At 39.0% G+C, this 13528-nt stretch overlaps 1 protein-coding gene across 2 annotated transcripts in view; it reads right to left on the bottom strand.

Moving 5' to 3' along the window:
- The window catches only part of Patel14l2 (prostate and testis expressed 14-like 2), an 88715-nt gene extending 80257 nt beyond the window's left edge, over nt 1–8458 (bottom strand). Inside the window, exons 1-3 of one of the 2 annotated variants that reach the window (XR_015626310.1) lie at nt 7944–8458; nt 5698–5827; nt 3636–5284 (exon numbers count right to left, since the gene is read on the bottom strand). The gene's annotated coding sequence lies outside the window, so the exon portion shown is untranslated. Of the gene's footprint in view, nt 1–3635; nt 5285–5697; nt 5828–7943 lie in introns of those variants that run through there. The other variant, XR_015626309.1, reaches the window with a different exon arrangement.
- Between the last annotated feature and the right edge of the window lie 5070 nt (nt 8459–13528).

The raw sequence follows: 13528 nt of genomic DNA, 5'->3' as shown, positions 1-13528 counted from the left end.
GAAAATCTAAATGAAAGGAACATTTTTCTAGTTATATATTACTTACCAAGTTTAAATCATGATAAGAAATACTAAATAGTCTGTTAATTGAGAAGGAAATAGCATCAGGCATTAAAAGATTCCCAAAACAAAAAAGGGCCAAAGGATATTTCTAGCACAGAGTTCTACCAGTCTTTCAAAGAAGAGATACTGCTAATACTCCTCAAAGCATTGCATAGAATAGAAACAGAAGAAGCTTTGCTGAATTCATTCTTTGAGGGAACAATCACATTGGTACCATAACCACACAAAGACCCAGCAAAGAATTTTTCTTATGAATATTAAAGAAAATCAATAAAATATTTGCAAACAAAATAAAGAATACATCAAAACCGTCATCTACCATGATCAAATAAGTTTCATTACCATTGATGGATTTATGTATATTGAACTACTGCCACATCCCTGAGATGAAGTCTACTTGATCATGGTGGATAATTGTTTTGATGTGTTCTGGTATTTAGTTTTTGATAATTTATTGAGTATTTTTGGGTCAATAATCATAAATGAAATAGGTCTGAAGTTCTCTTTCTTTATTGGGGCTTTGTGGGGTTTAGGTATAAGTGTAATTGTGGCTTCATCGAAGGAATTTAGTAGTGCTCTGTCGGTTTCTATTTTGTGGAATAGTTTGGACAATATTGTTATGAGGTCTTCTATGAAGGTCTGATAGAATTCTGGGCTAAACCTATCTGGAACTGGTCTCCTTTTGGTTTGGAGATTAATAAATGCTTCTTTTTTTAGCAGTTATGGGGTTGTTTAGATGGTTTATATGTTCCTGATTTAATTTTGATACCTTTTATTTTTCTAGAAAATTGTATATTTCCTCCATATTTTCCAGTTTTGTTGAATATAGGCTTCTGTAATAAGATCTGATTAGGTTTTTAGTTTCCTCGTATTCTGTTGTTATCTCTCCATTCTCATTTCTCATTTTGTTAAGTTTAATACATTCTCTGTGCCTTCTGGTTAGTCTAAGGGTTTATCTAATTGCTTTTCTCAAAGAACCAGTGCCTAGTTTTTTGATTCTTGAATAGTCTTTTTTGTTCTACACGGTTGTTTTCATCTCTGATACTGATTATTTTCTGCCTTCAACTCCTCTTAGGTGTATTTACTTCCTTTGTTCTAGAGCTTTTAGGTTTGCTGTCAAGCTGCTGATATATGCTCTCTCCTGTTTCCTTTTGCAGGCACTCAGAGCTATGATTTTGCCTCTTAGCACTGCTTTCATTGTGTCCCATAATTTTGGAAATTTTTGCCTTCATTTTCATTAAATTCTAAGAAATCTTTAATTTCTTTCTTTATTTCTTCTTTGACCAACTTATCATTGAGTAGTGCATTGTTCAACTTCTATGGATTTGTGGGCTTACTGTTGTTTCTGTTGCTATTGAAGACTAACCTTAGTCTGTGGTGATCTGATAGGATGCATGGAATTATTTCTATCTTCTTGTAATTGTTGAGGCCTGTTTTGTGGCTGATTATATGGTCAATTTTGGAGAAAGTACCATGAGGTGCAGAGAAGAAGGCAGGCCCTTTTGCCTTATAAAGAATGTTCTATACGTGTCTGTTAAGTCCATTTGATTCATAACTTCTGTTAGATTCTCTATGTCTCTGTTTATTTTCTGATTTCATGATTTGTCCATTGATAAGAGTGAGTGTTGAAATCTCCTACTATTATTGTGTGAGGTGTAATGTGTGCTTTGAGCTTTAGTAAGGTTTCTTTTATGAATGCAGTTGCCCTTTTATTTGGAGCAGTTACCAGGTACCAAAGTCAAATCAGGATCAGATAAAACATCTAAACTGTCCCATAACTCCTAAAGAAGTAGAAGCAGTTATTAAAAGTCTCCCAACAAGAATAACAAAAAGTCACATGACCAGATGTGTTTACTGAAGAATTCTACCAGACCTTCATAGAAGGCCTAATATCAATACTGTCCAAACTATTCCACAAAATAGAAAAAAAAGGAACATTCCCCAATTCCTATTATGAAGCAGAAATTATAGCATATACCTAAACCACACAAAGACCCAACAAAGATAAAGAATTTCAGACCAGTTTTGCTTATGAATATCTATGCACAAATATTTAATAAAATTCTTACAAACTGAAATTCAGAATTCATCAAAATGATCATCCACCATGATAAATCCCAGGGAAGCAGGAATGGTTCAATAGATGGAAATCCATCAATGTAATCCACTATGTAAACAAATTCAAAGGAAAAAAAACACATGATCTTCTCATTAGATGCTGAGAATGAATTTGACAAAATTTGACACTCCTTCATGTTAAGGGCTTGGAAAGATCAGGAACTCAAATCCCACACCTAAACATAATAAATGAAATGTTCATCAAACCAGTAGCCAACATCAAACTAAATGGAGAGAAATTTGAAACAATCTTACTAAAATCAGGGTCTAGTCAAGGCTGTCCACTGTCTTGCCTCTTATTCAACATAGTACTCAAAGTTCTAGCCATAGCAATCAGAAAACAAAAGGAGGTCAAATGATACAAGTTGGAGAGGAAAAAAAAAAGACAAAATTTCAATATTTGCCAATGATATGATAGTATATTTAAATGACTCCAAAAGTTCCACCAGAGATCTACTAAGCCTGATAAACAACTTCAGCAAAGTGGCTGGATATAAAATTAACTAAAGAAAATCAGTAAACTTCATCTACTCAAAGGATAAACAGGCTGAGAGAGAAATTAGGGAAATGATACCCTTCAGAATAGTCCCAACTAATAAAACATAAGTGAACCAAGCAAGTAAAAGATCTGTATGACAAGAATTTCATTTCTCTGAATAAAGAAATTGAAGAATATTTCAGAAGATGGAGAGATCTTCCAGGTTTATAAGTTAGCAGTATTAATATTGTAAAAATGGCCATCTCGCCAAGAGCTATCTATACAGATTCAATGCAATGCCCATCAAAATTCCAAGTCAATTCATATAGAGTTAGAAAGAACAATCTGCAAATTTATTTGGTATAAAAATTAATTCAGGATAGAAAAAACTATCCTTAAAAATAAAAGAACTTCTGGGGGAATTATCATCCCTAACCTCAATATCTATTACAGAAAAAAAAAAATAATTTCTATTGGTACAGAGACAGGCAAGTAGACCAATGGAATAGAATTTAAAACCCAGAAATGAACATACTCAACTTTGGTCCCTTAATCTTTGACAAAGAAGCCAAAACCACCTCATGGAAGAAATATAGCATTTTCTTTTTCCTTTTTCATTCTTTTTTTTATTAGATATATTTCTTTACTTACATTTCAAATAGTATTCCCTTTCCCAGTTTCCTGTCCGTAAGCCTGCATCACCACCCTCTCCCCTAGACTGGTATTTCCCACATCTACCTCCCTTACCACCCCCCTCCTGACATTGCTCTGCACTGGGGGTCCAACCTTGGCATGACCAAGGTCTTCTCCTTCCATCGGTTCCCCAACAAGGCTATTCTCTGCTACATATACAGTTGGAGCTCTGGGTCAGTCCGTGTATAGTCTCTTGGTAGTGGTTTAGTGTCAACGAGGGTGCTGAGGATACCTAGAAGAGGATGGGGGACAAGAGACACAAAGAAAGATGCCAAGACAAGAGTCTGATCAAGGCCACAATTTTATTTTTTCCCAAGCCTGAATTTATACCATAACATGGGTAAGAGAGAGGGGGCAAGTGGGAAACATTTATGCAGGCCAAAGACACAGTATTCTTGTGGTCAGCTGATGTCAACAGGATGTTGGTTTTTCAGAAAGGTCATCACATTGGGTATCTTGACATCAGATGTATTTCTTAGCAAGGTCAGAACTTTATCATATCATTATTCATCCTGACCACCAGATTTGTATTAGTCTTCTGCAGCTGGCTGTGGATTTTCCATGGACCTAGTCATACTTAACTCTAACCATAATAACATCAATAATGGAGGATTTCAAGGGCATCACTCACAACAGTTTAGTTTCTATAAGCTCTGGTTGGTTGGCATTGTTGTTCTTATGGGGTTGCAAGGCCCTTCAACTCTTTCAATCCTTCTTTCTTGTCAAGAAGGAGTGGGAGCATCCACATTTTGGTCATCTTTCTTCTTGAGCTTCCTGTGGTCTGTGGATTTCATCTTGGGTAATTCTAGCTTTGGACTACTATCACCTTATCAATGAGTGCATACCAAGTGTGCTTTTCTGTGATTGGGTTACCTCAGGATGATATTTTCTAGTTCATTCCATTTGCCTATGAATTTCAAAAAGTCATTGTTTTTGATAGCTGAATAGTACTCCATTTTGTAGATGTACCACTTTTTTTAATGCATTCTTCTGTTGAAGGGCATCTGGGTTCTTTCCAGCTTCTGGTTATTATAAATAAGGCTGCTATGAACATAGTGGAGCATGTGTCTTTGGTTTTTGTTTGTTTGTTTGTTTGTTTGTTTGTTTTTGGAGTATCTCTTGGTTATATGCCCAGGAGAGGTACAGCTGGATCCCGAGGTAGGGGTAGTGCAATGTTTAGTATTCTGAGGAACTTCCAGACTGATTTACAGAGTGGTATACACCAACAATTGAGGAGTGTTACTCTTTATCCACATCCTCGTCATCATCTGTTGTCACTTGAGCTTTTACTCTTAGCCATTCTGACCGGTGTGTAGTGGAATTGCAAGATTGTTTTGCTCAGGATTTGGCAGGATTAATATAGTAAAAATGACCATTTTGCCTAAAGCAATATACATATTCAATGCAATTCCCATCAAAATTCCTACTCAGTTCTTTATAGAGATAGAAAGAGTAATTTTCAAATTTATTTGGAATAACAAAAACCCAGGATAGTGAAAACTATACTCAACAATGAAAGAACTTCTGGGGAAACACCATCCATAACTTCAAGCAGTATTATGGAGCAATAGTTATAAAAACTTTAAGTTATTGGTACAGAGACCAGCAGATAGGTCAGTGGAACAGAATTGAAGACCCCGAAATGAACTCCCATACCTACGGTCACTTGGTATATGACCAATGGGAGATAAAACCATCCCATTGAAGAAAGATAGCATTTTCAAAACATGCTGCTGGTTCAACTGGAAGTCTGCATGTAGAAGAATGCAAATCACTCCATTCTTATCACCATGTAGAAAGCTTCAGTGCAAGTGGATAAAGACTTCCACATCAAACCAGGTACAGTAAAACTAATAGAAGAAAGAGTGGGGAAGTGTCTCTAACACATGGACACTGGGGAAAATTTCCTGAACAAAACACCAATGGCATATTCTGTAAGATCAAGAAAGACAAATGGAACCTCAGAAAACTGCAAAGTTTGTGTAAGGCAAAAGACACTTTCATTTTGACATAACAGCAACTAACAGATTGGGAAAGATCTTTACCAATCCCATAACTGATAGAGGGCTAATATCCAAAATATACAAAGAACTCAAAAAGTTAGACTCCAGAGAACCAAATAATCCCAACATCTCCCCCTTCCTTATAGTCAAATGAAATGGTGGCCAAATGGCTGTGCTGTCCTGCCGTGAGCCCTGCGGGCACAGCGTCTGTCTTAGGTTGGAGTGATATTTGTTACATGGCCAAGAGAATCTTGTGGCCAGGGTCTATTATGGGATAAGGCAGCAGCTAATGGTGGCCCTCCTGTCTTAGGCCCTTTATTCATGAATATCTCACTCTCTTACCTGTTATTGACTGTTCAGCCCAGCACACAGGGGTGATGATGTGTTGATGTTTCAGCAAAGGCATCAGGACAGCAGGCAGAAAAGTTTGTTGGCCTCATTTGGCTGAAGGACAAAATTGTCCTTGCCTGGGCTGGGAGAAGATGTGTAGGTGAGCTTGGCCATCATCGAAGGCATCCTCCATACCTAGCCTATGATGATATACCTGAATAGGTTTTGCTGCCATATTATCTACCTGTTGTTTAACAAAGATGGTTAAACGATTAAATGCCCAAGTGCCAAAAGATATAACTAACAGAAGTCCTACTAAGGGGTTCAACAGAGAGGGAACCAGGGTGGAAAACCAAGGGGAGGTGGAGAACCAATTTTGATATCAGCTCTCAGCTTTTCCTCTTCTTCATTTTCTCTTTTCCAAGCCTTCTTTGACTTTTTTCATGCTCTCTTTAACCATTTTCTAAGACACTGGAAGTATACAAGCACTGCCTTTCTCTCACAAACCAGAATTCACTGTGATTGCTCAAAGTTAGGAAATTAAAGGTAAATAGCCAATCAGAAGGAAGTACATTTGTTAGCTTGTACGGTTTATGTAAAAGGGCAACAGACAATTGTTCTTTCTGATTAACCTCTGACAATTAAAAACAGTGTGGGTCAAAATTAAAATACTCAGATATACTTAAAACACTGCTCCATTTTTGATAGATGTGGAAGTTTAAAAATTCAATGAATTTGTATGATTGTAAATGTTTACTGTGAAATATCACAGAAGGGATGTCACCAGGCAGGGAATTACAATTTTAACTGATATCAAACACCTTAAATAATTTGGAGAAACCTCAGCATTGAATTATAACCATCAGGAACAAAAAGACATTAATAGTTATCTCATGCATTTTATGTCAGAAATAAGCAAACCCCAATTCAGGACAGTACAGTATCAATAACTGAAAATTAAATAATATGTTGATACATAGAAGGAAAAATAACATGTTCAATGACATTGTTGAAATTCTCAAAATAATTCGAATAGACAATTCAATTTGGGTTCTTGCAACAATCATAATTTTGTTATCCAAAAAGCCAAACCCTGAGAAAGGTATCACATTGTAGAAGTATACATATTTCAGCTGTCGTGAAGTGGGTGGTAGAGCTTTCAATTCTTCTTGTGCGATGGCAATGGACACAAAGCAGTGCAATTCTCTGAGCAAGCAGCTCCTCTCAGTAGATTGCAGGCAGTAGATGAAGTCATGTGCATCCTGCACTGTGTTGAGCACCTCCATTGCTCCTTCTTGGGGTGAGTGCCCAGAAGCCAATGAGTAGGAATGCACAGGCTCTTTTAACAGTTTTGTGGTAAATATAATCCCTGTATCAGCACTTGATTGAAACATTCTAAGACACCAATTATATCCATGTATCCAATCCTGGTTTCAACCCACAGAGGTAAATTAGGTATTTAGCGAGATTCACCATCCCCTTGTTTTAGAATTAGAACCTTCACAACAGGAATCTGGGACATGAATATTAGTAGGATGGAAAGTATTACAAGTCAAACAATGCAGTATATTAGGTGACAAAATTCTTAAGAGCAGAAGAAAGGGGCCAGGTGAGAAAGCTAGGGGGTTGTTCTGCTGGATCAACCAGATCAGGTGATAAATAGCATTCAGTCACACAGCTAAACAAGGAAGCTTTCTTGGGATGAAAAGGTCAGTGCAAAAATGACTGCAAGCTTTGTGACTGTGAAACAGAAAGGCAAGCAGAGGGGCAGTTGGAGTCTGTTACCGGCTGTCTCTCTGAATTTAGATTCTCCTTTAAGGAGTACCTGCCTTCAGTGTCAGCTCAGTGGCTCTGCCTCTCAAGAGACCCAGCCTCCAAAGGACACTAGGCTTCCAGTAAGAACTAATAATAAAAGGATGGAGAGATGGTTAGGACCTGAATGCTAGATGCCAAACGACTGACAAAAGAATTGTATGGCTCATCTGCTTTAGGGGGGAAGTTTCTTTCAGGCTGTCAGACATGCCTTGCGACCTTCAGCCAAAAGACCAGGAGAAAGTAGCATTTGAGTATTAAAAGGGGGCTCACCCAGGGGGATGTGATCTGACTAAAGCCTCGGGTATCAGAGAGTAAGCTATAGTCAGAGATAACTCTCTATAAGGACTCTTTCTGCTGCTGTTCCTGAGGCAGATGTCCAGAGTTGAGTGGGGCTTCCTACCTCTTTTATCCAATAAAGAGATTGGTAACACTAGAATACTGACCTTTAATGGAACTACAGCCCTCCGCGTGCCTCTGAATTCCAGGACTTCAGTAGTAGCCCTTCACCAAGCTGTTTCACAGGGTTAAAGGCCCATGGAAAAGAAAACACTTATCCTGACCTTGGCCACAGCCTCTAGTTGGAGTAAGCAGAAGAGCAAGTGCCAAGACTTTCTCCTGTTATCATCTAAGAGAAAACACAACAAAAGCCTGTTCCAAATTCTGTCTGGCAAAACAATGTTCCTCTCAGTCTGCTGCAGACTCTTCCTGAAACTACTTTAGGGGCTCCTCTGCCCTCTAACCTGGGGCATTTTGACCACAGGTCCAGGACTGATTGCTGTGGGGATAGGATCAGAGTCACTCTCTATGTCAATTATGACTAACAGGGAAGGTGACTTAATGCTAGATATCAACTTCTCTCTTGGAATAGGCAGCAGATAAGGCAGGCTCCCTAAAAGAACTTCTCTTAATGAACCCTCTTCTGTGAGCAAGTGTTGAAGGTCTGGCCACTGAAGGCAGTGACTGGAATGTTTTTCATGGCCAAAAGTCTCATAATAGTCTTTACAATAATCATTAACTCACCAATATCTTTTTGCTGTCAAGGCATCAGCCCCAGCCGGTTTCATCACCTTGAACTTCCTCCTACGCTGACTTGGCCTGAGCTGCGCTGCTGCCCGCGTGCAGCCTGCAGCTTGCTTGCTAGCAGGCCCGCTCGCCTGCCACCCTTAGCCCCTCACTTCCTCACTCTGTGCTGTTCCTTCCTTAGAAGCTGTGAATGTCTAAGCAACAGGGAGATCCTTTCTTCAGGATTCAAGGCCAAGCTTTCAGGTTTTTGTTAATACCTGCTTCAGACAGGATTACTCGGTAACCTGGAATCCTTCATACACATGTGTGATGAACTGTTAACAGCAGCTAGACTGGACAAGGAGAACAAAGGGAAGGGCATCTCTCCTTGGGGAGGAGGCTCAAGAGAGCAAGACAAAACTCCCTGGCAGAAAACAATTTCTCTCAAGCAAATCATTCCCAAGTTAAGCACCAAGAGGACCAAGTAAAACTCTTTGACAAACAAAATAGGCAGTTCCATGATTTCAAACACAGTTGTCAGTCAATGATTTCAAACACAGTCGTCAGTCCAAGTCCAAAAATGAAACAAAAGCCAAAAAGACATGACAATACCACAGAAAACAAACTACACAAACACGACAAAAACAAGGCAACCTAACACATCTCTGATACCTTTCAGTATGTGGCCAAAATTGCAGCTTAACCTTAGCTGCTTCTGGCATGAGGTGGACTGTCTGATCACACTTCCCAATGGGATTCTAGAGTGCCCTCTAGATTCCTTTCTCTCCTAGAACATCCTCCAGGGCCTGTGGCCTGTGACAACTAGCATGTCTGCCTCTCACTGCTGTAAGCCCTTCAAAGGGACCCATAGCAACCACCAAGGGGAGTGTAACCCCTCTCCAGGAGGGACTTGAAGCCCCCTCTGAATGGACTCAAACCCTTCAGACAGCAGAGGTGGACAACACAAGACAACATGAAACAAAGATGAGACAACATAACACAGAGACAAAAGAGAAAGTAACACAGAACACAAAACACAGATTTGCTGGATCTTACCTCTGATCTCTTTGTCAATTGTGGTCTGGGTATACATAGTTCTCAGATGATGCACCAAAATGTTGCAAGACCCCATAGTGGCCTGACCTCAGAGTGCCCCTCAAAGAGCACTGATTGACAAAGCTGCAATAGCATGAGGGTATAAGGTTTTTAAACCACGTATGTGGAGTTGCTCATCCACACAGGGAGAGGCAACCTTGAACCCAAAAACCACACAACTTTTATTCATTAAAGAGGGCAGACTTCAGCAGCAGGGTTAGCTGGCCCAAGAAAATAATCACTAACTCTGCACTGTCTTTTGTATAAATTGTTTATTCCTGGGGGAACTATGGACAAATATTTCCTACAAAATATAAGAATTACTTTAAATTTTTTTCTTAACCCTATTCCTCGCATCCTGAGTGACTCCCTGAATCCTGTCACAAAAGGTGACTGTAAAATGCTTGTCCCATCAATCACCACTGAGATCTGCATTGTCCCGGGAGAAACACACCAAGCCTCTAAACCAATGTCAGGTGCTCCATGGTTGCCAGAAGCGCGGGAGCAAAGGCTCCGAGGAGGAGAAAAGGCTCCGATAAAGAAGGAAGACAGGCCTGTCTATTCATGGGGGATGACGTTCTCCTCCAGGAGACCTCCAAATAGCCACATGCTGGGCACCATTTGTCAACAAGGGTGCTGGGAGAAATGGGGGACAAGAGACTCGAAAAAGAATGCCAAGAAAAGAGTCTGATCAAGGCACCAATTTTATTTTTTTCCAAGGCTGAATTTACACCATAACAGGGGTAACAGAGAGAGGGGGCAAGTGGGAAATATTTACGCAGATCAAGGACACAATAATTGTGTGGTCAGCTGAGGTCAACAGGATGAAAGGTTACAGGTCATCACATTGGGTATATTAATGTCAGATGCATTTCTCAAGAAGGTAAGAACTTTATCATATCATTATACATCCTGACAACCAGATTAGTATTAGTTTTCTGCAGCTGGCTAGTGATTTTCCATGAACCCAGTCATACTTAACTGTAACCAAAATAATAACATCAATAACGGAGGGTTTCGAGGGCATCGCTCCCAACAGTTTAGTCCATGTCAGCTCTGGCTGATTGGCATTGTTGTTCTTATGGGGATACAAGGCCCTTCAGCTCTTTCAATCCTTCCCCCTGTCAAGAAGACGTGGAATCATCTGCATTTTGGTCATCAGCTTCCTGTGGTCTGTGGATTTCATTCTGGATAATTTGAGATTTTGGACTAATCACTTATCAATGAATGCATACCAAGTGTGCTTTTCTGTGATTGGGTTACCTCACTCTGGATGATATTTTCTAGTTCATTCTGTTTGTCTATGAATTTCACAAGTCATTATTATTGACAGCTGAATAGTACTCCATTGTGTAGATGTACTACATTTTTTGAATCCATTCCTCTGTTGAAGGGCATCTGTGTACTTTCCAGCTTCTAGTTATTATAAATAAAGCTGCTATGAATATAGTGGAGCATGTGTTCTTGGTGTATTTTGGCGTATCTCTGGGTTATATGCCCAGGAGAGGTACAGCTGGATCCTTAGGCAGTGCGACGCTGAATTTTCTGAGGAACTTCCAGACTGATTTACAGAGTGGTGTACACCAACAATGGAGGAGTGGCACTCTTTCTCCACATCCTCGTCATCATCCTTTGTCACTTGAGCTTTTCTTCTTAGCCATTCTGACTGGTGTACAGTGGAATTGTAAGATTGTTTTGCTCATGGATTAGTGGGATTAATATAGTAAAAATGTACATTTTGCCAAGCAATCTACATATTCGATGCTATTCCCATCAAAATTCCTACTCAGTTATTTATAGAGATAGAAAGAAAAATTTGCAAATTCATTTGGAATAACAAAAAACCCAGGATAGCAAAAATTATACCCAACAATAAAAGATCTTCTGGGGGAATCACCATTCCTAATTCTAGCAGTATTACAGAGCAATAGTTATAAAAACTGTAAGGTATTGATACAGAAACAGACAGATTGGTCAGTGGAACGGAATTGAATACCCAGAAATGAGCCCACACACCTATGGTCACTTGATATATGACAAAGGAGTTAAAACCATCCAATTGAAGAAAGACAGAATTTTCAACAAATGGTGCTGGTTTAACTGGAGGTCCAAATGTAGAAGACTGCAAATCAATCCATTCTTATCACCCTGTAAAAGCTTCAGTCCAAGTGGATAAAGGAACTCCACATCAAACCAGATACACTCAAACTAATAGAAGAAAAAGTGGGGAAGTGTCTCAAATACATGGGCACTGGGGAAATTTTCCTGAACAAAACACCAATAGCATATTCTCTAAGATGAAGACTAGACAAATGGGACCTCAGAAAACTGAAAAACTTTTGTAAGGCAAAAGACACTGCCATTATTACAAAACGGCAACCAACAGATTAGGAAAAGATCTTTACCAATCCCACAACTGATAGAGGGTTAATATCCAAAATATACAAAGAACTCAAAAAGTTAGATTCCAGAGAACCAAATAGCCCCATTAAAATGAGGTGCAGAGCTAAACAAAACATTCTCAACTGAGGAATATCGAATTGACGAAAAGCACCTAAAGAAATGTTCAACATCCTTAGGCATCAGGTATGCAAATCAAAACCACTCTGAGATTACACCTCACACCAGTCAAAATAGCTAAGATAAAAACTCAGGTGACAGCAGATGCTGGCGAGGATATGGAGAAAGAGGAACACTCATCTATTGTTGGAGGGATTACAAACTGTTACAAGCACTCTGTAAATCTGTCTGTAGGTTCCTCAGATAATTGGACATTACACTACCTGAGGACCCAGCTATACCTCTCTTGGGAATATACCCAAAGATGCTCCAACATACAACAAAGACACATGCTCCATTATGTTCATAGCAGCCTTATTTATAATAGCTAGAAACTGGAAATATAGCATTTTCAACAAATAGTACTGCTTTAACTGTAAGTCAGCATGTAGTTTAATGCAGATCAGTTCACTCTTATTTCTCTGTACCAAGTGTAGGTTCAATTGGATCAAGGACTTCCACATAAAAGCAGATACACTCAAACTCATAGAATTAAAGTGGGGATGAGTCCTGAACACATGGACACTGGGGATATTTTTCTAAAGAGAACACCAATGGCTTATGGTCTAAGATCAAGTATTGATAAATGGGAACACACAAAATTGCAAAGTTTCTGTAAGATGAAGGACACTGCCAATAGGATAATTTGGCAGGAAAAGACAGGAATATAGATCTTTACACATCCTACATGTGATTGAGGGCTAATACTCAATATATACAAAGAACAAAAAAAATTAGAATCCGATATTCAAAAGACTCAATTAAAAATTTGATATAGACCCAAACAAAGAATATTCATCTATATTGAGTAACTGAAAAGTCCCTAAATAAATATTCAACGTCCTTGGTCATCAGGGAAATTCAAATCAAAACAACCGAGAGATTTCACCTCATGCCAGTCAAAGTGGGTAAGATGAAAAACTCAGGTTACAAGAGATGCTGGCAAGGATGTCTAGAAAGAGGATAACTCCTCCATTGTTGGTAGGATTGTAAGCTAGTAGAACCACTCTGGAAATCAGTCTGGTGGTTCCTCAGAAAATGGGATATAGTACTACTTCAGAACTCAGCTACACCACTCCTTGGCATATTCCCTAATCATGTTCCATCATAGAACAAGGACACATGATCCTCTATGTTCAAAGAAACCTTATTTATAATAGCCAGATGCTGGAAAAACCCAGAGGCACGTCCACAGAGGAGTAGAAACAGAAAATATGATACATTTACAAAATGGAGTACAACTCAGCCATTAAAAACAACGACTTCATGAAATTCATAGCCAAATGGATGGAATTACAAAATATAATCCTATGTGAGATAACCCAATCACAAAAGTCACACATTCTATGCACTCACTGTTAAGTGTATATTA

The sequence above is a fragment of the Rattus norvegicus genome, chromosome 8 (genome assembly GCF_021556685.1).
Source record: "Rattus norvegicus strain SHRSP/BbbUtx chromosome 8, alternate assembly SHRSP_T2T, whole genome shotgun sequence".
NCBI classification, from domain to species: Eukaryota; Metazoa; Chordata; class Mammalia; order Rodentia; family Muridae; genus Rattus; species Rattus norvegicus.
This window is presented reverse-complemented; position numbering and strand designations above follow the sequence as displayed.